This window comes from Bufo bufo, chromosome 4 (genome assembly GCF_905171765.1).
Source record: "Bufo bufo chromosome 4, aBufBuf1.1, whole genome shotgun sequence".
Taxonomy (NCBI): Eukaryota; Metazoa; Chordata; class Amphibia; order Anura; family Bufonidae; genus Bufo; species Bufo bufo.
In genome coordinates this window covers 612,722,522-612,746,322 of record NC_053392.1, presented here as the reverse complement: position 1 = coordinate 612,746,322, position 23,801 = coordinate 612,722,522, and the positions used below count along the sequence as shown (strand labels likewise).

Here is a 23,801-nt window from a genome sequence, read left to right as displayed (position 1 = left end):
GATCACAGAAGCCTTTTCTGCATCATAGTTACCGTATATTGGTAGAGAGCATTATGTATATATATTTTTTCATTTTCCTTTAAAAAATTCAAATCTGTTACTTCTCCCCAAAAATGGTTAGTTTGTACTGTTTAAAATTAAAGTATAAATAATCCGACAGTTGAACACAGGCTTTGTTATGGCGGGCTACCATCCATTTACCCATAGGCATATATTTTGCTGTCACTTTGACATTACTAATGCTGTCTTCAAGTTAAAGAGCTTTAAATGGGTTGGATACAGTACTAGGAGACCTCAGAGTGTCATATATAACTTTTCAGGGCACTTCCAATACAGACTGAATTTATTCATACCAGAATAACATCTGAAGGCCAATTAGTATGAATCTGTCCCTAAAGGAATTTCAGGAAATTCACGAATCTCTAATGATGAGTAAATCTAGGTGACTCTCAAAATTGTTCTCTCCTCTACAATCATGGAAGGTCCCCTCTTACCCGGTGATGTGAGGGACTGGCGATTCTCCATCATGACGTCCTTGTACAGATCCCTGTGTTCTTCTAAATACTCCCACTCCTCCATGGAGAAATAGACAGCGACATCCTGACACCTTATAGGAACCTGACAACACAAGGACACAGTCATTACCAGACCCCTCCCTTGGCGTTATTGTACAATGTCCCAGCATTCCCAGCAGCGCTCACCTCTCCGCTCAGCAGCTCAGTGATCCTGGTGGTAAGTTCTAGGATCTTCTGCTCATGTATCAGGGAATGAGGTGGAGGCTCGCTGATGGGGCTCTGGGTCCTGCTCCGTCCTCCTGACACACGGGGTGTCACACACTCACCAGACGACTTCTTCACTACTGTGTAATCCTGTGTATGGGGAGACGCTGATCACTACAGAGATTCTAAGAATCCTTCACCTTTCCAGACATTTCCCTGGTTTATTACTAGAGATAAGAGTGATGTTATGTGAGACTCTCACCTCTCCAGTTATCAAGGAGATGATCTCCAGGGTGAGGTCTAATATCCTCGCAGCCATGTGGTCTCTGTCCTTCTCCATCCTTGATGGGTCATTGATGGAAAGGGCTATTGTTTTTCAAATGAAAATAGTCCTGTACCTAAGAAACCTGAGGGAAACATGGAGGACTTAGTGCAAAATCACATTTTAAAGAACATTTTACATGAAGTATAGTGTCTCACGAATTGGTAATTATAAAGGACTACTGATCGTGTACAATGGAGGTGACTTCGTTATTGTGTTGTCTCATGTATTCCAGATTGCTGATAATAAAATGAGGTAAGCTGCCTGCACCTGCTATAATACAGTGCATACAGTGTTACATAGGATGTACACTGCTATGTATCACATCTTCCAGGTCACTATAACTCTGATACCCCCTTTATCCTGACGTAATACTATATTTCTCCCAAGACATTAGCAGGAGTAAATGTTCCAATATTGATCTGCCTATTAGGCGGGGCTCCTTTCCACTTTCTACCACTTCTCCAACCCTATAACACTCTAAATTAGAAGACAGCACTTCTGTAGTACAGACTCTTAAATACTCACTAACTTTTCACACAACTTTGCATATCTCAATAGAACAGGCAAATAGAAGAAACTTTGTAATATATCTTATTAGAGAAAATGACCATTTCTGCATCTTTCCTTGTTGTTCATTTCTTTAGTGCTTTGGGTTTCAAAAACTTACAAGGAAAACTATACAAACATCCCTTAGAACTGTTTATATGGCGCTTCATGTTGCCACTGTTCCTTGCATTCTGGCCTTGGTCACTTGTGGGTGTAAATTAGTGCCAATGAGCTTGTATTTCTCCTCAGTTCAGTATTGCATGAGTTAAAGGGGTATTCCAGTAGGTAAAAGTTAGCCCCTATCCACACCCCCTATTGATCACGAGAACGGGGGCCCTGTAACCCTCTCTGCTCCCCTGAAATGACCTGAGCAGCGAGTCGCACATGCACACAGCTGCTCCATTCATTTCTACTGGAGTTACGGAGATAGACAAGTTGAGTGCTCGGCTATCTCTGGAACTCCCATAGAAATGAATGGAGCGGCCGTGTACATGTATGACTGGCCACTCCAGTCATTTCAGGGAAGCAGCAGGGGGCCTGCAGGGGGTATGGGGCACCTGTTCATATGATCGGTGGGGGTACCAGTGGTAGAACCCCCACCGATCTGAGAGTTATACCCTGTGATGTGGGTAGGGAATAACTTTTACCTACTGGAATACCCCTTTAATGTTCCTTGGTCTTGTTTGTGCATTTGTTTGATTAATGAGACGGATCTCCATACAGTATTATTCCGAAGTTTTGAACGAAGCGACTTCGGATGAAGCATCTGAAGCTCGCTTCGCTCAACACTAGCTACAGCCACACAGAGTTTTTGGACAAGGTCTTGAAGCAGAATGGTAAATATAAAGGAAGAATTTATACTTTTCCTTCCTGGTGGATTCACTTCTTGCTTTGGCTGAAAATCCCGCAGGTAGATCTGCCTCAAAACCTCATCTAAAGAACTCTGTGTGGCTGTACCCTAAGAGGCAATCCAACCATAATCCTCCATTCCACTCACCACATGAGGACGCCAATCATACACTGGCGCACTGATGTCATCTTTGCAATGGTTGCCCTTCTGGTGGTGTGCACACATTGATTTCAGCAGCATCCCACATAACCCAGCATCTGAGCTCTCAAGTGCATCGTAGACACACAGAACCATCTTACGTCAACACCGTGACACTCACACTGGCAAGCAGAGAGAGAGAGAGAGAGAGAAGGAAATTAGCTTCTTGCCTAAGAAAACTCCTGGCCTGCAACTGCTCCACGGACCTGATCCTGCACCAGAACCTCCTGACAGTGGTATAGGAGCTGCCCTCATAGTGAAGGTCCTATGACTAAGAGCAGGACAGGAAAGCCTGCTGCAGCCTGGGGTTCCCACTCTCTGCACCAGGCCTCCCAGCAGTAAGCCGGGGAAGAGAACTGACTGGGTGAGATCTTCTTTTCTCCTGCCATGAGCTGACAGGAGAGTCTTCTGTGCACCCCAACAGACAGGAGACCGGAGCAGGTAAAGGGGAGGAGCCTTTTAACTCTGTCTTCCAAGTTGTTTCCTATCCCTGAGTGGCGGGGGGAACCCCTCTCTTACTGCCATTTTGGAGGTGTTAGGAAGAGAGAGAGTTTTTTCTTGTAAGATATATTACAAACTTTCTTACATTCACCTGTACTATTCAGGCATTCAAAGTCTGCTGAAAGTACATTGACCATTGCAGACCTTATGCACTCAACCATATTTTGCATCCATTTTTGCAGATTGCACGTTAGACCTATTCATTTGTATGAGTCTGCAAAAAGAACGGAAAAATGTGTGCTGCCCGCATCCATGTGTCCATTCGGCAAATTTTTGAATATGTCCTATTCTCATCCGTATTGTGGTAAAAAAAAACTGACTTTCTAGTGATAGGAGTGAGAAAAATGCGGATTGCACATGGAAAATGTTATTTTGTACGTGTTTGTGTATAGGTCATCAAAGAAAAGCCTATTGTCACGATAGGTAGGTAAGCGGGGAAATAACCAAACACGGGAAAACAAACGACTAGGCCCAAAAGCTAGGGGAGAAAAGGGTCAACTCCTAGCGATCCCTTAAAGCTTTCCCTAAACTGCTGTGCCCATGTGCATACCCTAATGGTGGATATGCACATGCCCTCATGCCCAAACCTAAACACCCTGGGCAAACCCTAAGCAGCAGGGAAAAGGGAAGAGGCAACCTGCTTCTTCAAACCAGGAGGAAGCAAGCATCTCTCTAGAGGCCTAGATAAAACACACAAAGGGAAATAAAGGGGAGGACTTATCTTGAGCAGAGCTAGAGCAGACGATCCACCACAAATCAAGAGCTCCCAGGAAAGAACTATAACCCGCACAGGCCACTGGGGAAAGGAGGGATAAGCAGCCTCACTAACAATGAAACCCAGTACACCTAAGGGAAGGTGGATCCAGCTCAAACCCAAATCAAAACAAACAGAGAAGTCAGACATGTGCAGCCAGTCTGACAGACCTCCGCACATTCACAGGGCAAGGCGTGACAGTACCCCCCCCCCCCCTTCTATGGGTGACCTCCGGACACCCCGGACCAACTTTATCCGGGTGTGCCCTGTGAAAGGCCCTCACCAGGCGGCTAGCACTGACATCAGCAGCCGGAACCCACATTCTTTCCTCGGGACCGTATCCCTTCCAGTGCACCAGGTACTGGAGGGAACCCCGAAGAACACGCGAGTCGAGAATCTTAGAGATTTCAAACTCCAAATTGCCATCCACCAGGACAGGGGGAGGTGGCAATGGAGATGGTTCCACATATTTCTTTAATAAAGACCTATGAAACACATTATGGATCTTCCAGGTCTGCGGAAGATCCAGACGAAACGCCACCGGGTTGACAATCGCAGAGATTTTGTAAGGGCCAATAAATCTTGAACCCAATTTCAAAAATGGTACCTTCAGCTTAATGTTTCTAGTGGACAACCACACCGACTCACCCACACACAGGTCCAGAACAGTCATACGTCTCCTGTCAGCCATGCGTTTATATCTTTCACCCATCTTTTCCAAATTAACTTGGATCTTCCGCCAGATAGATGACAAGGTGGAACAGAATCTCTCCTGGCATCCCAGAAGATCCAGTCCCAGAAAAAGTACCAAACTGTGGGTGAAAACCATATGTGCCAAAAAATGGCGACTTATCAGTGGACTCCTGTCTATGATTATTCAAGGCAAATTCAGCTAGAGACAAGAATGAGGACCAGTCATCCTGGTTCTCGGCAACAAAACACCTTAAATAGGTCTCCAGGTTTTGGTTAGTGCGCTCTGTCTGACCATTTGACTGGGGATGAAAAGCCGAAGAAAACCATATTACTTACCGGTAATTTCCTTTTCATGAATCCTCCATGACGGCATACCATGAGATGACCCGCCTCCAAGCAGGTAGGGACAGGAAGTATAAAATAGACCCTCCTGCAGCATATCCTCAGTGTCTTCTGGATGGACAGCCTAGAGAATCTATTCTTCCAAGTCATATATATATAATTTTTTCTCTCTTTTTTTTTTTTGCACACACACATACCTAATACCCACTTTTTATAAAAGTTTTTGTTTATTTATATTTTTGTTTTTTTTTGGGGGGGGGGGGGGAATCCCTGCCGTCATGGAGGATTCATGAAAAGGAAATTACCGGTAAGTAATATGGTTTTTCCCTTTCATCCTCCATGACGGCATACCATGAGATATATCAGATCAATACTATCCTAGGGAGGGACAACGGCTTCTAAAACTCTCCTACCGAAGGAAAGCTCCTGCTTTGACCGAGTATCTACCCTATAATGCTTTATAAAGGTATGAGGGTTGGACCATGTTGCTTCCCTACAAATCTGTTCTATTGAAACATTAGCCTTTTCTGGCCACGAAGTGGAAATCGATCTTGTGGAATGGGCTTTGAAATTTTTTGGCGGAGAAACCCCCATAGAGTTGTAAGATTCTAATATTGCCGACTTAATCCACCTGGCTAAGGAGTCTTTTGTGGCTCTATGACCTTTAAATTTTCCCTGGAACTGGACAAACAAATAGTCTGATTTCCTGAAATCTTTGGTGGCCTCTAAATAAACTAAGATGGCTCTGCACACATCAAGTTTGTGAAATTTTTCTTCACCTTCGGATTTTGGATTGGGAAAATCTCCTCCTGTCTATGAAAATTGGTGTTTAGGTTGGATGCTTCCTTCCTACCTAAGGTGGTTACCATTCTGTCTGGAAATATCATGAGAAATGGTTCCACTATCTCAGTGCCTGAATCTCACATATTCTGCGAGCTGATGTGATAGCCACTAAAAATAAGACCTTTAGTGTAATATATTTTAAAGACACATCTGACAACGGTTCAAAGGGGGCTACCGTTAACCCTGAAAGGACCAGATTAAGGTCCCAAGGAGAAACATAAGGTCTAAAAAAGGGTTTCAATCTATCTGCTCCTTTTAAAAACCTGATGATCCAAGGGTGGTCAGCGATTTTTATATCAAAAACTGAACTCAGTGCTGATACATGCACCCTTAAAGTATTAGGACGTAATCCTTTGTCAAAACCAGATTGTAAGAATCCTAATACTGTCTGAATAGAAAAAATGTGGCATGAATTTTTAGATTGCGAACACCAGGCACAAAATTTTGACCAGACTCTGGAATAAATCTTTGAGGTCACTACCTTTCTGCTAGCCACCATTGCATTAATTATATAATCTGAAAGTCCCTTGGCTTTTAAAGTTAACCTTTCAGATTCCAGGCAGCCAGGTGTAGTTTCTCTACCCGGGGGTGACAGATTGGACCTTGGACTAGTAGGTTTTTTGTCCAGGGAAGAATCCATGGACTCTCTAATGACTGAAGTTTTAATAGAGGAAACCATGATTTTTTTGGCCATAGTGGGGCTATCAGTATTACATGAGCCCTTTCTTGTCGGATCTTTCTCAATACTCTGGGAATTAACGCTAGAGGAGGAAACGCATACGCTAGGCGAAATTCCCACTTTTGTGCCAGCGCATCCACCCCTATGTTTCCGTCAAAGGGATTTAGAGAGAAGAACTTTTTGAGTTTTGTATTTTGTGCTGTAGCAAAAAGGTCTACTTGCGGAGTCCCCCACATTGAGGTTATTTGTGCAAAGACCCGCTTCTCTGGCTCCATTCTGCTGATTTTAGAGGTACTCGACTTAATAAGTCCGCTTTCACGTTTAAAGATCCTTTAAGATGTACTGCTGATAGGGAATTTACGTGACTTTCTGCCCACGAAAAATATAATTCCGCCAATTGGCCAAGACTTTCGTTCCTTGTTTCTCCCTGATGATTTAGGTAGGCTACCACCGTTGTATTGTCGGATCTTATTTGTATATCTTTCCCTATTATATCCTGAGACAGAGCTTTTAATGCCTCCCAAACAGCCCAGAGTTCTCTCTAATTTGATGACTGACTCATCTGATCAATGGACCATCGTCCTTGGCAGGTATGGAGGGAGCAATAAGCTCCCCACCCCCACAGACTTGCGTCGATGGTGATCGTTTGAATCTGATCGGGGAACCAATCTACTCCTTCTTTTAGGTGGTCCGGGTTTAACCACCACTGGAGTAAGTTTTTTATCCAAGGAGGAATTAGGATTATCTGATCTAAGGCCTCTTGCTTTCTGTTCCAACATCCTAGTAACCACTGTTGCAGGGTACGAGTGTGGAATTGGGCCCATTTTACTGCAGGAATGCACGATGGTAGGGAGCCCAACAGTTTCATGCTTTCCCTGACTGAACAACTTGCCATTTCTGTGAATCTTGATACTCTTTTTATCGTTTCTGATACGTTTTCGGCCGGAAGAAATGTTTTTTGAAGTATGCAAATCCAGCAAGTAAAGATACAAGCCAATATAGGGTCAAATGGAGAAATACCTAATTCCAGCAGTAGTACTAACCCTCTAAAATGATATACTTTAATTATAATACCTAAACATATGACAAACAGAACACATATTACTAAAGTAAATCTACCAAGGGCATTGCTAATTACTGGTGGGTGGGGAAGCTATCCCTATAGTCTCACCCTAGTCTCATGCTCAGCCCAGGGACGGCCCCTGATGGTGGGGACTCCCTGTCCTCGAACCTAGACTAAAAACTCCTAATGCAACCCTACTACCAGGATAGTGAAGGAGGGTAGGACAATCGCCTAATGGTAGATGACAAGATATACACAATACATTACACATACACAACCCTATAAACATAGGGTAAATGGATGGACTTTGTATACAGCGCTATTGACGCAGGTGCTGGTCAACGGTACAAAGTACATTGAGGTATATGACACACCCCAAACATAAAATACAATAGAAACAAAGAAAACCCCAACGCGTTTCCCCCACGGTGTGGGATCATCAGGGGGTAGGTAAGGTCAAATAACACGTTTCCCCCACAGTGTGGGATCATCAGGGGGTTGGTAAGGTCAAATAGTTGATATCATGGATAGCGGATATCCATACTATAAAGCGATATCCGTAAACAGGGTGAAGACCACCAATATTTATGAATCAGTGTCAATTATGTATCCATCATAGTTGTGAAAGGACCATCACTTGATAAGAGAAGGAGGACAGAACCAGTTCAATTCAACGACCAAAACGGAGGGAGGTGGTTGCTCCATATAATCACATATTCAATGGCCACATCTGTGGGGGAGAGACACAATAACAATAGTAACAATAGTGAGCATGCTCAATAGTGACCTCCACCAATGGCCACACAGATCACACAGATAACTCACAGTCTCAAAGAGATAGGAAGTATCCAGCTGAGTAGCAGATGGCAATAGCCAAAGTAGATATCCTAAACAGAGCAAGGGAGCTATGTCCCTACTTACAGTTGGTTGTCAAACTGTTTGGTCGCCCACATCGGTTCCTCCTGAGGTCCGATAGAGTAATGGTCCTTTCACCCCATTTAAATACCCCTCCGCCAATTACTATGTCGTCCAGTGAAAGACCTCACTTCCGGTTAAGCACCGGGTGATTAACAGTGAGCGTTCCACATCGGGGGCGCAAGATGATCCTTGGAACGCATCCAGGATAACCAGCTTCCGGTCACTGGAGCGCACGCTATCTGTGGCGTAATTCCGCCCACAAGAGCTAACCCGTGGAACGCAGCACACCTCTTCCGGTAGTTGGAACGCAGAGTGCTTCCGGTCCCATAGTTAGAGAGCTCCGTTATAGATGCATAGAATAGATAGTTTGGGTACACTAAGTAACGCCGATTGGAGGGCGGACCGAGCCACCTGCCAATAGCAAGTAGTACACAGAGTACCGCATGCACAAATCGGGTCACCTGGTGGCCGGCATGCGTCCCACTGTACACAGAGGCGTATCCATGGAGATAACCTGGAGTGACCTGGGTGTATTAAGGGCCAGAATAACAGGCAAATCCATCACCACACATATAGAGTGATAGAGGGGAATCATCCCAAGCGCAACCAAGTAGGGCAGACAAGGGGTATCAACGGGGGTAATAGTAAAAGGGAACCGTCGTCATTCATTTATCAAAGGGCACCCACTAATGATCATAGGGGGTGTCCAAAACGACAATGAACCGGATTACGTTCATTGTAAATGATACTTTATTATTTAAGATGCTTCCCGCATCTGCCCAGTTAAGGGAAACACTGTCTTACAAAAGGCCATGCCAAGACGGACAGGGACACCCAGTACAAAGCGCAGGTTGCCAACTAAAACGTGGTGGAGAGGGAGTGTCCACATTGCAATCAAAGGAAGCAAGAGAAGGTCAGTCTTTCATTAATCCCACGGGGGGACTGGGATCGGAACCTATGGATCCATTCGCTTTCTTTCTGAAGGATCCTCCTGTCCCAGTCACCCCCACGGAGAGAAGGAGGTACGAGTTCCAGAACTGAGAATTTTAAGCATCTCGGGTCCCCCCCATGGTGGTCATAAACATGCATTGCAACCGGTGTCACATTCTTTTTGATTACATCATTGACATGCTCAAGGATCCTCCTTCTCACCTCTCTCACCGTTTTACCAATATAGTCCATTGGACATGTACACTGGCATATATAAATCGCGCCCTTACTCCTGCAGTTGATGAAATCTCTGATTTGGAAAGTCTGATTTGTCGCTGAGCACGTGATGACCTTAGCAGTAGATAAAAAGTTGCACGTCTTACAAGCGCCACACCTGAATACACCAATAGGCTTACGATCAAGCCAGGTGCCACTTCTGGCAGGCGGTGTAAAGTGACTGTGCACCAGACGGTCTTTGATACTCCTACCACGTCTATAGGAGACGGCGGGGTGCTCGGCGACAATATCAGACAAATCAGAGTCCATCCGCAGAATAGGCCAATATTTCCTACGCACACACATAATCTCACGGTTAGCCACATCAAAGTTGGAGATTATCCGCAGTGGTTGAGAGCCGTCGGCGGTTCTCTGCCTGGGGACTAACAGATCAGCCCGGTTACTTCCTTGTGCTTAAAGGCATCTCTCAGCACCGTCTGCGGATACCCCCTGGCCCTGAACCTCTCCTGTAATCCCCTTGCCTCACTGAAGAAAGCCTCACCCTCGGAGCAGTTTCTCCTCACCCAGAGGTACTGACCTCTAGGTATCCCCCGTTTGAGGGGGGCAGGGTGATGACTGCTCCAGTGAAGCAAGGAGTTTGTGGCCGTGGCCTTTCTATGAATGTTCGTCGATAGTTTATCCCCTATCTTAGTAACTCGAACATCCAGAAAGGTGATACTCTGAAGATCCAGTTCGAAGGTGAACCGGAGGCCTATTTAATTTTTATTGAGGTCAGAGACAAATCTTTTGAAGTCCACTGACCCACCTTTCCACACTACAAAGATGTCGTCAATGTAGCGTGTCCAGAATTGGATGTTGTTGGCCCACCAGACGACATGATCAGGGAATACATGGGTGTCTTCCCACCAGCCCAGGAGAAGGTTGGCATAAGTTAGCTCTTGTGGGCGGAATTACATCACAGATAGCGTGCGCTCCAGTGACCGGAAGCTGGTTATCCTGGATGCGTTCCAAGGATCATCTTGTGCCCCCGATGTGGATCGCTCACTGTCAATCACATAGTGCTTAACCGGAAGTGAGGTCTTTTACTGGGCGACATAGTAATTGGCGGAGGGGTATTTAAATGGGGTGAAAGGACCATTACTCTATCGGACCTCAGGAGGAACCGATGTGGGCGACCAAACAGTTTGACAACCAACTGTAAGTAGGGACATAGCTCCCTTGCTCTGTTTGTTATTTGGACTAGATTGCTGGCTATATTGAATGTGCCCTTTCTTGCGATGTAGGATATCTACTTTGGCTATTGCCATCTGCTACTCGGCTGGATACTTCCTATCTCTTTGAGACTGTGAGTTATCTGTGTGATCTGGGTGGCCATTGGTGGAGGTCACTATTGAGCATGCTCACTATTGTTACTATTGTTATTGTTTCTCTCCCCCACAGATGTGGCCATTGAATATGTGATTATATGGAGCAACCACCTCCCTCCGTTTTGGTCGCTGAATTGAACTGGTTCTGTCCTCCTTCTCTTATCAAGTGATGGTCCTTTCACAACTATGATGGATATATAATTGACACCGATTCATAAATATTGGTGGTCTTCACCCTGTTTACGGATATCGCTTTATAGTATGGATATCCGCTATCCATGATATCAACTATTTGACCTTACCTACCCCCTGATGATCCCACACCGTGGGGGAAACGCGTTATTTGACCTTACCTACCCCTGATGACCCCACACCGTGGGGGAAACACTTAGGGTTTTCTTTGTTTCTATTGTATTTTATGTTTGGGGTGTGTCATATACCTTGATGTACTTTGTACCGTTGACCAGCACCTGCGTCAATAGGGCTGTATACAAAGTCCATCCATTTACCCTATGTTTATAGGGTCGTGTATGTGTAATGTATTGTGTATATCTTGTCATCTACCATTAGGCGATTGTCCTACCCTCTTTCACTATCCTGGTAGTAGGGTTGCATTAGGAGTTTTTAGTCTAGGTTCGAGGACAGGGAGTTCCCACCATCAGGGGCCGTCCCTGGGCCGAGCATGAGACAAGGGTGAGACTATAGGGATAGCTTCCCCACCCACCAGTAATTAGCAATGCCCTTGGTAGATTTACTTTAGTAATATGTGTTCTGTTTGTCATATGTTTTTGAAGTATAGAATCCAGACATACGCCTAAAAAGATTAGTCTCTGTGAAGGGGTAAGTTTTGACTTTTCCCAGTTTACGATCCACCCTAATTGGGACAAAATCTCACATGTTTTTGATATATTTGTCTCTAGATTTTCCTCTGAGTTCCCTACCACAAGAAGGTCGTCTAAGTAGGGTATTAAGATATTTTGTCTTCTTAAATGTGCCATGACCTCTATCATCACCTTCGTGAACACTCTCGGCGCCGAGGTGATCCCGAAGGGAAGAACCTGGAATTGGAAATGATACAACCTTTTCCCCAGAAATACCGCAAACCGCAGATATCTCTGAGCTTCTTTGCATATTGGTACATGGTAATATGCATCTCTTAAATCTATAGATGCTAAGAAATCGCCTTTTTTAAAAAAGTTTATGGTTGACCTTAGGGATTCCATTTTGAACCTTTCGAATTTTATGAATTTGTTCAATTTCTTTAGATTTAGGATCAACCGGAACTTCCCACTGGGCTTTTTCACCAAAAACGCTGTTGAGTAGTATCCTTTTTCTAATTGAGAATAGGGTACTGGAATAATGGCTCTTTGAGATAGAAGATTCCAGACACCTTCCTCGAGAGATTCCTGAAGGAGAGATGTCTTTTGAATGGGTGTTACCCTGAAAAAAAATTTCGGGGGAGGAAGACGGGAGGTAATATCGAGACCTTCTGCTATGATGTTTAGCACCCATGCATTTTGGGTGATATTTTCCCAGTGTTTTAGGAAAAATTGTAGCCTTCCCCCCACTTGAATCTTGGCGTCATTGTTTTAAAGCTTCCGCGTTTTTGGGGGTGAACATGAAACCTCTGTTCCTTCCCACATTTAGATTTTTCCCTTTTGACCACTGTCCTCCTCTGTCTGTTCTTTTGGAATGAAATGGACCCCTTTTCTTAGCCTTAGAAAACGGAAATTTTCTTTTATTTGTTTCTTTTGGAAAGGATTTTTTAGAATCTGCTGCTTTTTCTAATATAGTTTCTAAATCCTGCCCGAACATCAAGCTGCCATGAATGGGCAAATTACACAATTTTATTTTTGATGCAACATCCCCCGTCCAGGATTTTAACCATAGAGCCCTCCTTGCTACTACCGATAGACTAGAGGTTCTGGCGGCTATACTAACCGACTCCGCAGTCGCATCAGATAAGAAGTCTACCCCTTTTAATAAAAGAGGGAAAGAATCTTCTAGGGTATCATAAGGTCTACCTTCCTTAAGCAGGACTTCTAACTGCTGTAACCATTTTTTCAAGGATCGAGATACTGAAGTTGCAGCTAAATTGGGCTTAAATATGGCCGTAGCCGCTTTCCAGGATTTTTTTTTAGAGTGGAATCTACTTTCTTGTCCATAGGATCTATTAATGATCCCATATCTTCGAAGGGAAGAGAATTGGATCCCTTAACCAATTTTGAAAGGGAAACATCGACTTTGGGGCAAGAGGTTAACAGTCTCATCCTCATCATTAAAGGGAAATCTACGCCTCATGGTTCTGGAAATAAATAATTTCCTATCTGGAGATTTCCATTCTCTTTTAATCATTTCTAACATATTTTTATGTACTGGAAAGACCCGTTTTTTTTGTGCTCGAGACCCCCATACATTTCATCCTGAACAGACCTATGAATTTTTTCGTCAGAAAGATCCATAGTCGTCCGAATTGGTTTTATCAATTCATTTGTATCTTCTGAAGAAAATAGAAAGCTTCTAAATTCTGTGTCTGAGCCTGAAGAATCAACAGAATCATCACTATCTGAATCTGAATCCTGATCTGGGTTCAAAGAAAAGTATTCGTAATTTTTACCCCGCGACTTAGTTTTATGCATCGTCGGGTCAGGGTTAGATATGGACTGTTCAGACAAAACTGACCGCATCTCCTCTCTAATCACATCCCTTAGTTCATCTCAAATGGATGGGACTAAGTCTTCGGCCATGTTAGCCGTGCCGTGGACCCTCTATCTGACAGTTTTGTCAAACTCACACACTTCTTAGTATTGAGAGAGGATTTTGGGAGAGAGAGAGTGGATTGAGAGAGAGAGTGTGAGAGTGAGAGAGAGTGGATTGAGAGAGAGAGAGAATTGAGAGAGAGAGAGAATTGAGAGAGAGAGAGAGAGAGTGTGAGAGAGAGTGAGAGAGAGAGAGAGAGAGAGACTTCCCCCACTGGATGTGACTTACTGCAGCTGCACCCCCAGAAGGCTTCATCTGTCCTGCCGCAATATCAGACATATTGCCCGCTCTGCATGCCCTCTTAAATCTCTCCTTACCTGCAGACCTCAGATCAGCGGACGACTTCAGTCTTGATCTGCCGCGCCAAATTAAGCTCCGCCCCCTTACGACCGTCATTCAAACCGGAAGTCCCTCTGTTTTATACTTCCTGTCCCTACCTGGTTGGAGGCCGGTCATCTCATGGTATGCCGTCATGGAGGATGAAAGGGAAAAAAGACAGTTGAATTCACAGACGAGAGCAGAACACCCTCCAAAACCTGGAAACAAATTGCGTCCCCCTATCACACACCACATCAGAGGGAATGCCATGTAGTTTCACAATGTTATTGATAAAGACCTGAGTGAGAGTTTTGGCATTGGGCAAGCTAGGCAACGGTACAAAGTGGGCCATTTTTCTGAAGCGGTCCACTACCACCAAAATCACAGTTTTCCCAGAGGAACTCGGTAAATCGGTAATAAAGTCCATGGACAAATGCGTCGAAGGACGAGACGGGATGGATAAAGGAAGAAGGGATCCTGAAGGCCGAGTGTGAGCCACCTTCGCGCGTGCACAGGTCTCACAAGCTGTCACATAACCCTCCACACCCTTGCACAACCCTGGTCACCAGAATCTCCGGGAAATAAGATCTATGGTGGATTTTCTTCCAGGATGTCCCGCAAGGACCGTATCATGATGTTCCTTGAACACCTTGTATCGCAGTTCAGCAGGAACAAACAACTTGTCTGGAGGACAAGAATCAGGAGCCTCCTCCTGGGCCCCCAACAACTCCATCTCCAACTCGCGGTACAGAGCGGAAACCACCACCCCATCAGCCAAAATCAGAGCGGGGTCCTCCGAATCACTCCCCCCAGGAAAACTACGTGACAACGCATCTGCCTTGACGTTTTTAACCCCAGGGCGAAAGGTGACCACAAAATTGAACCTAGTGAAAAACAGTGACCCTCTAGCCTGTCTAGGATTCAGGCGCTTAGCAGACTGCAGATTTATTTTGTAAACTGGGATTCATAAAACGTAGCATTTACTAAGTCATTTAAAATAGTGATTACCCTTGGGTGAGAGACAACCAAAACATATACCTCCACTATACCAAATCATATAATGATAAAAAGGGTGGGTCTTACCACGTCTTTGCAAGATCCACAACCTATGGAGGAAGGTCCTGGCGCTTGGTGATACCTGGAACCAGCGTGACCCGGGTGCTTGTGTTGGGGTTGGCACTTTAAACAGCTCCTAATGTGCCCTATAATGGCTTTCCTACCTCATTGAAGGTTAGGGGCTGTTCTTATTGCCTGCCTAGCACACATGGAGCACCCGCCCCGACAGGGGCGACCCCACACCGAACCTTTCCCTCAGTATGGGTCTAGTATTCTGTGTAGCCCTAATTACAAAGCCCTACATGCCATGTTTCTGTCTTGCTTTTCAGACATCATCAGGGGACTTCACACATGTATTCAGGGGCAACTAAAAATAAAATCACAAACATACACTAAATACAGGTCACACATATTTCTGAGTACCGCATATAGAATGACTTTTCAACAGACTCAGATTACTTACTAAAGATCAAGGTAGTTTTGGCCTCGTATCTTCACTCAGGATAGTGGGTAGTTCTTATCCTTGCTGTAACATGGGAAGTGTCCCATGACAGCCGGTGTCTCACCACAAACGGCGGTGATTTGGGTGAGCACTCAATGGTTGTTCTCCCTCTCCTTATATTCCCCACCTTCCAGTGGATGCACGCCCCCCTGATTACCTGCCTCACCTGTCCGTGTCCATAGAGGTGTATGTTACGTCAAGTGGAATGCACGCCGCTCGCGTGCGTTCCACCGGACCGGAAGCTGGAATCACATGGTGCGGGCTAACCGGAAGTGAGGTAAGGACCTGCGTCTGAGCGTCACTAGTTACATAGCAACCTCTAGGCTCATATCCGCACGGCCCGATCGCCAAGCAAATGATAACTTACCTGCTTTTTATATGTATGCACAATCGCAATCAGGATTTAAATTGGCAGGACAGCCGGGCCCACGCCACGATACTCAACATGACAGCTGCCAGCTGGGCCATAGAGATAGGTACATTAACTTCAATACATGATATGATGTTAATATTCCATCTAATTGACTAATCATTATTCTGGCCAAATCAACCATCGAATCCCACATGCTCATCACTTCAGATAAGCAAATGTGAGTTTAAGGGAGGTTTGGCCAGATTGCTACACCCCTACTAATTCCGCTTTTAAATGGGGGAATCTTACTGCAGCTTATTCCGAGTTGGCGATGATTATATAAAACAACAGTAATTCTGTTGTTCGTTTAAGCTGGACGGATAGACAGTCTTAAGATAGAAGATCCATTTCGCTTCGCATTGAAGGATCCTCTTATCAAAATCACCCCGTCTCATTCCTGGCTTAATTTTTTCAATCCCCATGAAGGAAAGGCAATCCAGCCTACCGTCATGTTCGGTGTTTACATGTCGTGCCACCGATGTGTCTCTACCCTTTCTTATATCACTCACATGCTCTCCTATCCTTCTCCTCAATTCCCTGCCTGTCTTACCGACATATTCTTTTCCACATTCACATGTGATTTTGTATACTAATCCCATGCTTCTGCAGTTAATAATGTCCTTAACTATGTATGTTTTGCCGGTATTGTTACTCCTAAATGACTTTGCCTTGGTCATAAAGGGGCACGCCACACATCTTCCGCATTTGAAGTTACGGTCACGCTGGTTCCAGGTATCACCAACCGCCAGGACCTTCCTCCATAGGTTGTGGATCTTGCAAAGACGTGGTAAGACCCACCCTTTTTATCATTATATGATTTGGTATAGTGGAGGTATATGTTTTGGTTGTCTCTCACCCAATGGTAATCACTATTTTAAATGACTTAGTAAATGTTACGTTTTATGAATCCCAGTTTACAAAATAAATCTGTTATATTTGGGTGTAACTAGATACCACTACACGCCTATTCAGTGTGGTGATATAATTAATATTATTTCGCTGAGCAGACTGCAGGCAAGCCAAATTCTTGTGGTCAGTATTTACCGTAATAGGATAAGTAGCCCCCTTCAACCATAATTTCTTTCAGCGACCGAGAGTTTCTTGGAGAAAAAAAGCACACGGACGCCATTTGCTAGGGGATGGACCCTGTGACAGAACTGCTCCGATCCCCACTTCTGATGCATCAACCTCCAAGATGAACGGTTGAGACATATCAGGTTACATCAGAATGGGAGCAGACGCAAAACATTTCTTAATAGCAGAAAAGGCCTGTAATGCCTCATCCGACCAGACAGAAAAGTCGGCGCGTTTTTTAGTCATATCTGTCAAAGGTTTTACAATGGTGGAATAATTCAAGATACATTTTCTGTAGTAATTGGTAAAACCCAAAAACCGCATCAGAGCTTTCTGATTCTCAGGCCGGTCCCATTCCAGTACCGCCCGGACCTTTTTGGGGCCCATACGAAAACCAGAGTCAGAAAGCAGGTATCCTAAAAATGGTAGCTCCTGGACAGCAAATACACATTTTTCCAATTTTGCATACAATTTATTCTCCTGAAGGATCGACAACACCTGTCTCACGTGATCCTAATGGGTCTCCAAATCGGGTGAGTAATTAGCATATCATTAAGATAAATAACAATGAACCTTCCCACTAAATGATGGAAAATATCATTGATAAATCGCTGAAAGACCGCTGGCGCATTAGTTAAACCAAAGGGCATGACAAGATTCTCGAAATGACCTTCGGGTGTATTGAAGGCCGTTTTCCACTGATCTCCTTCCTTAACTCTGATCAGATTATAAGCTCCTCTTAAATCCAACTTGGAGAACACCTTGGCTCCGACAATTTGATCAAATAGATCAGAAATCAAAAGAAGGGGATACGGATCACGGACCGTAATGAGATTCAATTCCCGGAAATCTAAACCTGGTCTAAGTGATCCGTCTTTCTTTTTTACGAAAAAGAAGCCGGCGGCCACAGGGGACTTAGATGGCCTAATATGTCCCTTTGCCAAACTCTCTGCAATATACTTCCGCATAGCTTCTCTTTCTGGTTGGGAAAGGTTGTATAGTCGAGACTTTGGCAGTTTAGCTCCAGGGATGAGATTGACCAGACAATCATATTCTCGATGGGGAGGCAGCTCCTGAGCTCCACCCTCCGAGAATACGTCCGCAAAATCAGAGAGAAACTGAGGTAGGACCGTAGTTGACACCCCTGAGATAGAAGCACAAAGACAGTTGTCCAAACAAAATTCACTCCAGCTACTGATTTGTCTTGTTTGCCAGTCAATAGTAGGGTTATTCTTTATCAACCATGGTAAACCCAGAACCATCGGAGCAGGCGAGCCCTTCATAACAAAACAAGAAATGGACTCAACATGTGAATCACCCACCCTTAACTGAATGTCATGAACGATATGAGTAAGACTCTTTTGTGAGAGAGGGGAGGAATCAATAGCAAACACAGGTATCTCTTTATCTAAAGTGGTAGTTCTAAAACCAAGATTTTGGAGGAACTGAAAATCAATAAGGTTTACCCCCGCACCACTGTCAACAAATACCTCAAAATCAAAATTTCCTGAGTCTAGCGCCACCATGGCAGGCAGGAGGAAACGGGTATTTCAGGGAGAATGCATATTTGCTTGCTCAGACTCCCCATTCACACTACCAAGAGTCAGGGAAGTCTTTTTTTTCTCTTTATGTGAATACCTCCGTAATTTTTCATTACCGCTTTGAGGTTTAACAAAAGGACACGCACAAACAAAATGGCCTTTTCCACAGAAGTAACATAGGGATTTTAGGAAGCTGAATAAGCCATCACCTGAGCGAAAGGAAACCTGGCCCAACTGCATAGGCTCCTCTCCTGCCCCAGATTTAAAAGTCATATTACCCCGGGGACTAGGTGGGACGGATCCACTTACAGACGGGACCCCCCGCTCGAGAGGAATCCTATACCTCTCTCTAAGACATCTATCAAGCCGCACTGCCAAAGACATGGCCGTCTCCAATAAATCGGGATACTCATGAAACGAAAGGGCATCTTTTAACCTCTCAGATAGCCCCTGACAAAACTGACTGGAGTGCAGGATCATTCCACCCCGAGTTAGTTGCCCATCTTCTAAATTCTGCACAATACGACTCCGCAGTACGTTCTCCCTGTAACAAACTGCGCAACTTAGATTCAGCCATAGAGACCTGGTCTGGGTCGTCATAAATAAAGCCCAAGGCTCTAAAAAATTCATCCACCGACCGGAGGGATGGTGAACCGGTCGGCAGAGAAAAAGCCCAGGACTGCGTGTCCCCTTTGAGCAGAGATATAATGATCCCCACTCTTTGATTCTCGTCACCAGATGACATCGGGTATGTGGCGCTGTGTTACCCTGTATCTAGGGGTGGATGGAGGGGTTAGTAGTACAGTACTATCTGCAGATTGTAAAAAAAAACAAAACAAAAAAACAGTCATCTGCAAAATACTATATATTTGTGTCAGAAGTTGTGCTTTTTTAATTTTTAGAATAATGATACAGCCATTTTATTTGATACTTTTGTGCTGATTCATTTATTTTTTTCCCCTCTATATTAAGGGACATTATATCACCAGAACCTCAACAGCTAAATGGTTCTGGTGACTATAGTGTCCCTTAACAAGATCGCAGAACGAAATCATATATTGAGCCTCTACGCAGATGATGTGATACTCACACTTACCGACCCTTCCTCTTCCCTACCCTCAGCCCTAGACATGATCTCATACTTTGGCCAACTCTCTTATTATAAATTAAACTCCTCTAAATCTCAAGCCCTACCTCTCAACTTAGATCCCCAAACGGTGACATCCCTAAAAGAGAAATATGATCTGGACTGGCAATCAACTCAAATTCAATACTTAGGTATCCACCTCACCTCCTCAACTCAGAACCTGTACTCGGCCAACTATCCTCCTCTTCTATCTAGCATAAAGAAAGATCTAGAGGATTATGACAAGTTTGAAATCTCCTGGCTAGGTAGACTAGCCACATTCCAAATGTTTGCCTTACCTAAATTTCTTTACCTTTTCCGGGTCCTCCCCATAAAATTACCTCTATCCTATTTTTCCCAATGCAATAAACTGCTGAATAACTTTCTATGGCATGGTAAGAAACCTAGAATAGCATCTAAAATTCTACAGATCAGGAAACAACTAGGTGGTATTAGCCTTCCCAACATACAGGATTATTACCTAGCGACACAAATTGCCCAATTAGAGAGCTGGTGGAAATTAGACTTCGCTAAACAATGGGTTTACATTGACTCCACGGAAGTCCCAAGAGGAGACTTAAAAGCCTTGTTGATAGCCTCACTAAATAACTCATTTATAAAACCCAATCTGGGCTTTCTTGCTACTAATGCTCTAGATAGTTGGATCCGTTATCATACCCTCACATCCAAAAAGTCCTGTCCTGCCTCAAGCCCTCTTCCTCTAGTGGTATTGGATTACCTTATCCCAGATTTAGGAGTGAGTTCCTGGTACAAATATGGTATGATGGAGACCCTACAGCTATTTCAGGGTGATAGCCTTTCTTCCTTTGAATGCCTACACAACACCTTTCAGGTTCCTAATGCTGAGTTTTACAAATTCCTCAGAATTAGACATTTTTTAGCGGACAATCCTTCTCTCCTGTTGGCAAATAGGAGGATCTTAGAAATATGGTCTATACCTAACCCAAAACAAAAAACCCTTCGTCCCTTATACTCACAAATTGGAGGTAAAGACACTTTTATTAAGTCAACACCTCTCCTATCCTGGGAACGGGATTTAGACTCTAAGTTCACGCCTATACAATGGCAAGCAACTTTTAAGTATGTTTCGAGCAATATTACCTGTGTGACTCAATATGAATCATTCGTGAAGACCTCCCTGAGATGGTACTTTACCCCTGAAAGGTTACATCTGATTTACCCGAATGTCTCTTCCTTGTGCTGGAGGAGCTGTGGCAATAAGGGTTCGCTATACCACATACTCTGGACCTGTCCGGTTATCCAGTCATACTGGAAAGAAGTCTTCTCCTTAATCTCCCAAATCACTGACTCGAGTTATTCACTAAATACCCCCTCCCCCTCCTTAGCATTACTGTTGGTTGGTATTACAGAAGTGCCCAATGCCTTCAGAGGAGTGATCTGCCATATCCTCCTTTCTGCCAAATTGGCTATCACCTCAAAATGGAAATCCATACATCCCCCAACAGTACAGGATGTAACTCAAAGGGTTAACAAAACATGCCTTTATGAACAAATAATGGCCTTTGCTTCCTCAGACGGTAATGGTAATATTGCAAAATATGAGAAAACATGGCGAGCCTGGAAGGTGTCACCTTTTTTTTTTCATCCCCCCCCCCCCTTAACCCCAATACCTGACTGACCACAAGCCTCTATACTATGTTCCCTTCTCCCCCCCCCCCCCCCCCCCCCCCCCCACTGGTACGTTTGAGGAACTGTTGGTTGTTCTGTAATACATACTAGACGGCTATAACTGTCTGTGATGTCTTATGTGTTATCTCCCTTGCAAGGGAGTTTAGTTATATGTGTATGCCTTTATGTGAGCTTCTCACCTGCGTGTGAGGTTTAACTTTGCATGTTTGAAATTTTCAATAAAAACTTATTGATTATAGTGTCCCTTAATATATAGAAGAAAAAAAAAAGAATCAGCACAAAAGTATCAAATAAAATGGCTGTATCATTATTAAAAAAATTAAAAAAGCACAACTTTTTAATAATTGATTAAGAAAATGCAAAAAAGAGATCTCCCCCATATGTTTGCCATTTGCCAAGAGTATTTATCGAACAAAAGTTGTAAAACATAAAAAAAAAACTATACGTATTTGGTATCGCTATAATCGTACTGACCCAGAGAATAAAGATATTATGTTATTTATACTGCAAAAATGAACGCTGTAAAATTTACAATGTAAAAACTCAGTGGCCGTATTACTGGTTTTTCCCCCCATCTCCCTCCCAGAAAAAGTTAATAAGAAAGTTATGTGTACCCCAAAATGACGCCATTAAAAACTACAACTTGTCCAGTAAAAATAAGCCCTCATATAGCATTTGGAAGGTGACAATGAAAATAGGAAGATAAACACTTGGTCAATAAGGCCCAAAGCAAGCTGGACACTAAGGGGTTAAAGAGGTTTTCCAGGTTCTTTATTGATGACCTCAGTATAGGTCATTGATATTCGATCGGTGAGGGTCTGACACCCCGCACTCCCATCAATCAGTAGTTCCCTGCAACCTCTGGCACAGGCATCGGAGGCTGCAGCCAATCGGTGGGGGCGCCGGGTGTCAGACCTCCACCCATCAGATATGAATGATCTATCCTGAGGACAGGCCATCAATATCAGGAGCCCGAAAAACCACCAAATACACCACAGGCAGTCCACCTGCAGAACATCACTCTCTCCCTTCAGACTCCTCCACATGTATTCCCATGTAAAATAAAATTCCTGCAGCCTCCCCCAGAATACAGTCCCATGTAAAAGAACATCCCCTGCAACACGCAGTCCCAAGTACAAAACCTCTGCTTTACCTGAATACAAAACAGGAACAGCCGTGTGTGATGTATCTGATCACATGACAGTGACATCAAAGGTCCTACAGCCAGTAACATTTATATCTCTTCCTTATAGCTGATCACATGACAGTGACATCATCAAAGGTCCTACAGCCAGTAACATTTACATCCCTCCCATGTAACTGATCACATGACTGTGACATCATCAAAGGTCCTGCAGCCAGTAACATTTACATCCCTCCCATGTAACTGATCACATGACTGTGACATCATCAAAGGTCCTACAGCCACTAACATTTAGGTTGTGTCTCGTGGAGTTGCTCCTGGCAGGTGCTCCCTACAGGAACTCCACTCCGAGGGCGCCTTTACACGCGGCAGATTTCTACAACTGAAAATCAGCTCCTTTCACCTGAATGAGGCTTGCAGAAATCCACGTGCCTACTCAATGTAGACAATCCAGTAAACCAATTATTGTGTGGTATATAGCACGCCAACACCCACAACACAGCAAACTGAATGCCAGACTTGCTCAATAAATATGAATACATCTTTATTAGAACATGATTAAAATGATAACACAGTTTATGTAAAGTAAGGGATAAGCCTGACATGTCAGAAAAAAAAGTTGCCCATAGCAACCAATCAGATTCCAACTTTCATTTTTGACAGCTCCTTTGGAAAATGAAAGGATCAATCTGATTGGTTGCTATGGGGCAATGAAGCCAGTTCTACTTTACACCAGTTTGATAAATGACCCTAGATGTTAAATGTTTGCTGTATACCAAAATCCATATGCGAGCAATAAGGTACTACTTAATGCAACTAAAAAGCCCATCACTAATACAATGAAATATGCAAAGGTAACAGGCCAAGAGATCCTGGGGACCAGCAGACCCGAATTGATTGCACCCAAAATAAAGTGGCTCCAATTGCCCTGGAAATTGGTATATAACAATCAATTTTTAGGAAAACATTTTGGCCCTGATTTATCATACCTTCACTCTAGAATTCTGGTGTGAAAAAGTTGGAAAAATAAGGCTTTTGCGACTTTTTGCACTTGCTTGCTCAAAATGTAACCAATTGCGCAAAATTTTGCATCTTTTTTTTGTAATTTAAATGACAAAATACGTGGTCTCTAAAGGCAGGAAATGCTCAACCCCCAATGCAGTTGTGCATTTATACTCGGGGGAGCAGATCCTGCGCTTGTGGTCTGTTGCTACGGGCGATCCCCAGCAAAA

The 23,801-nt window shown here is 43.9% G+C and overlaps 1 protein-coding gene and 1 long non-coding RNA gene across 2 annotated transcripts in view; both read right to left on the bottom strand.

The window, feature by feature from the left end:
- The window catches only part of LOC120999373 (zinc finger protein OZF-like), a 248,515-nt gene that overhangs the window by 111,573 nt on the left and 113,141 nt on the right, over nt 1-23,801 (bottom strand). The gene's annotated exons all lie outside the window — the stretch shown is intronic.
- On the bottom strand, nt 814-22,613 carry LOC120999739. Its single transcript, XR_005778599.1, has 3 exons — nt 22,579-22,613; nt 982-1,126; nt 814-869 (listed from the first exon to the last, which is right to left on the bottom strand). It is a non-coding gene; the product is annotated as an uncharacterized LOC120999739 (long non-coding RNA).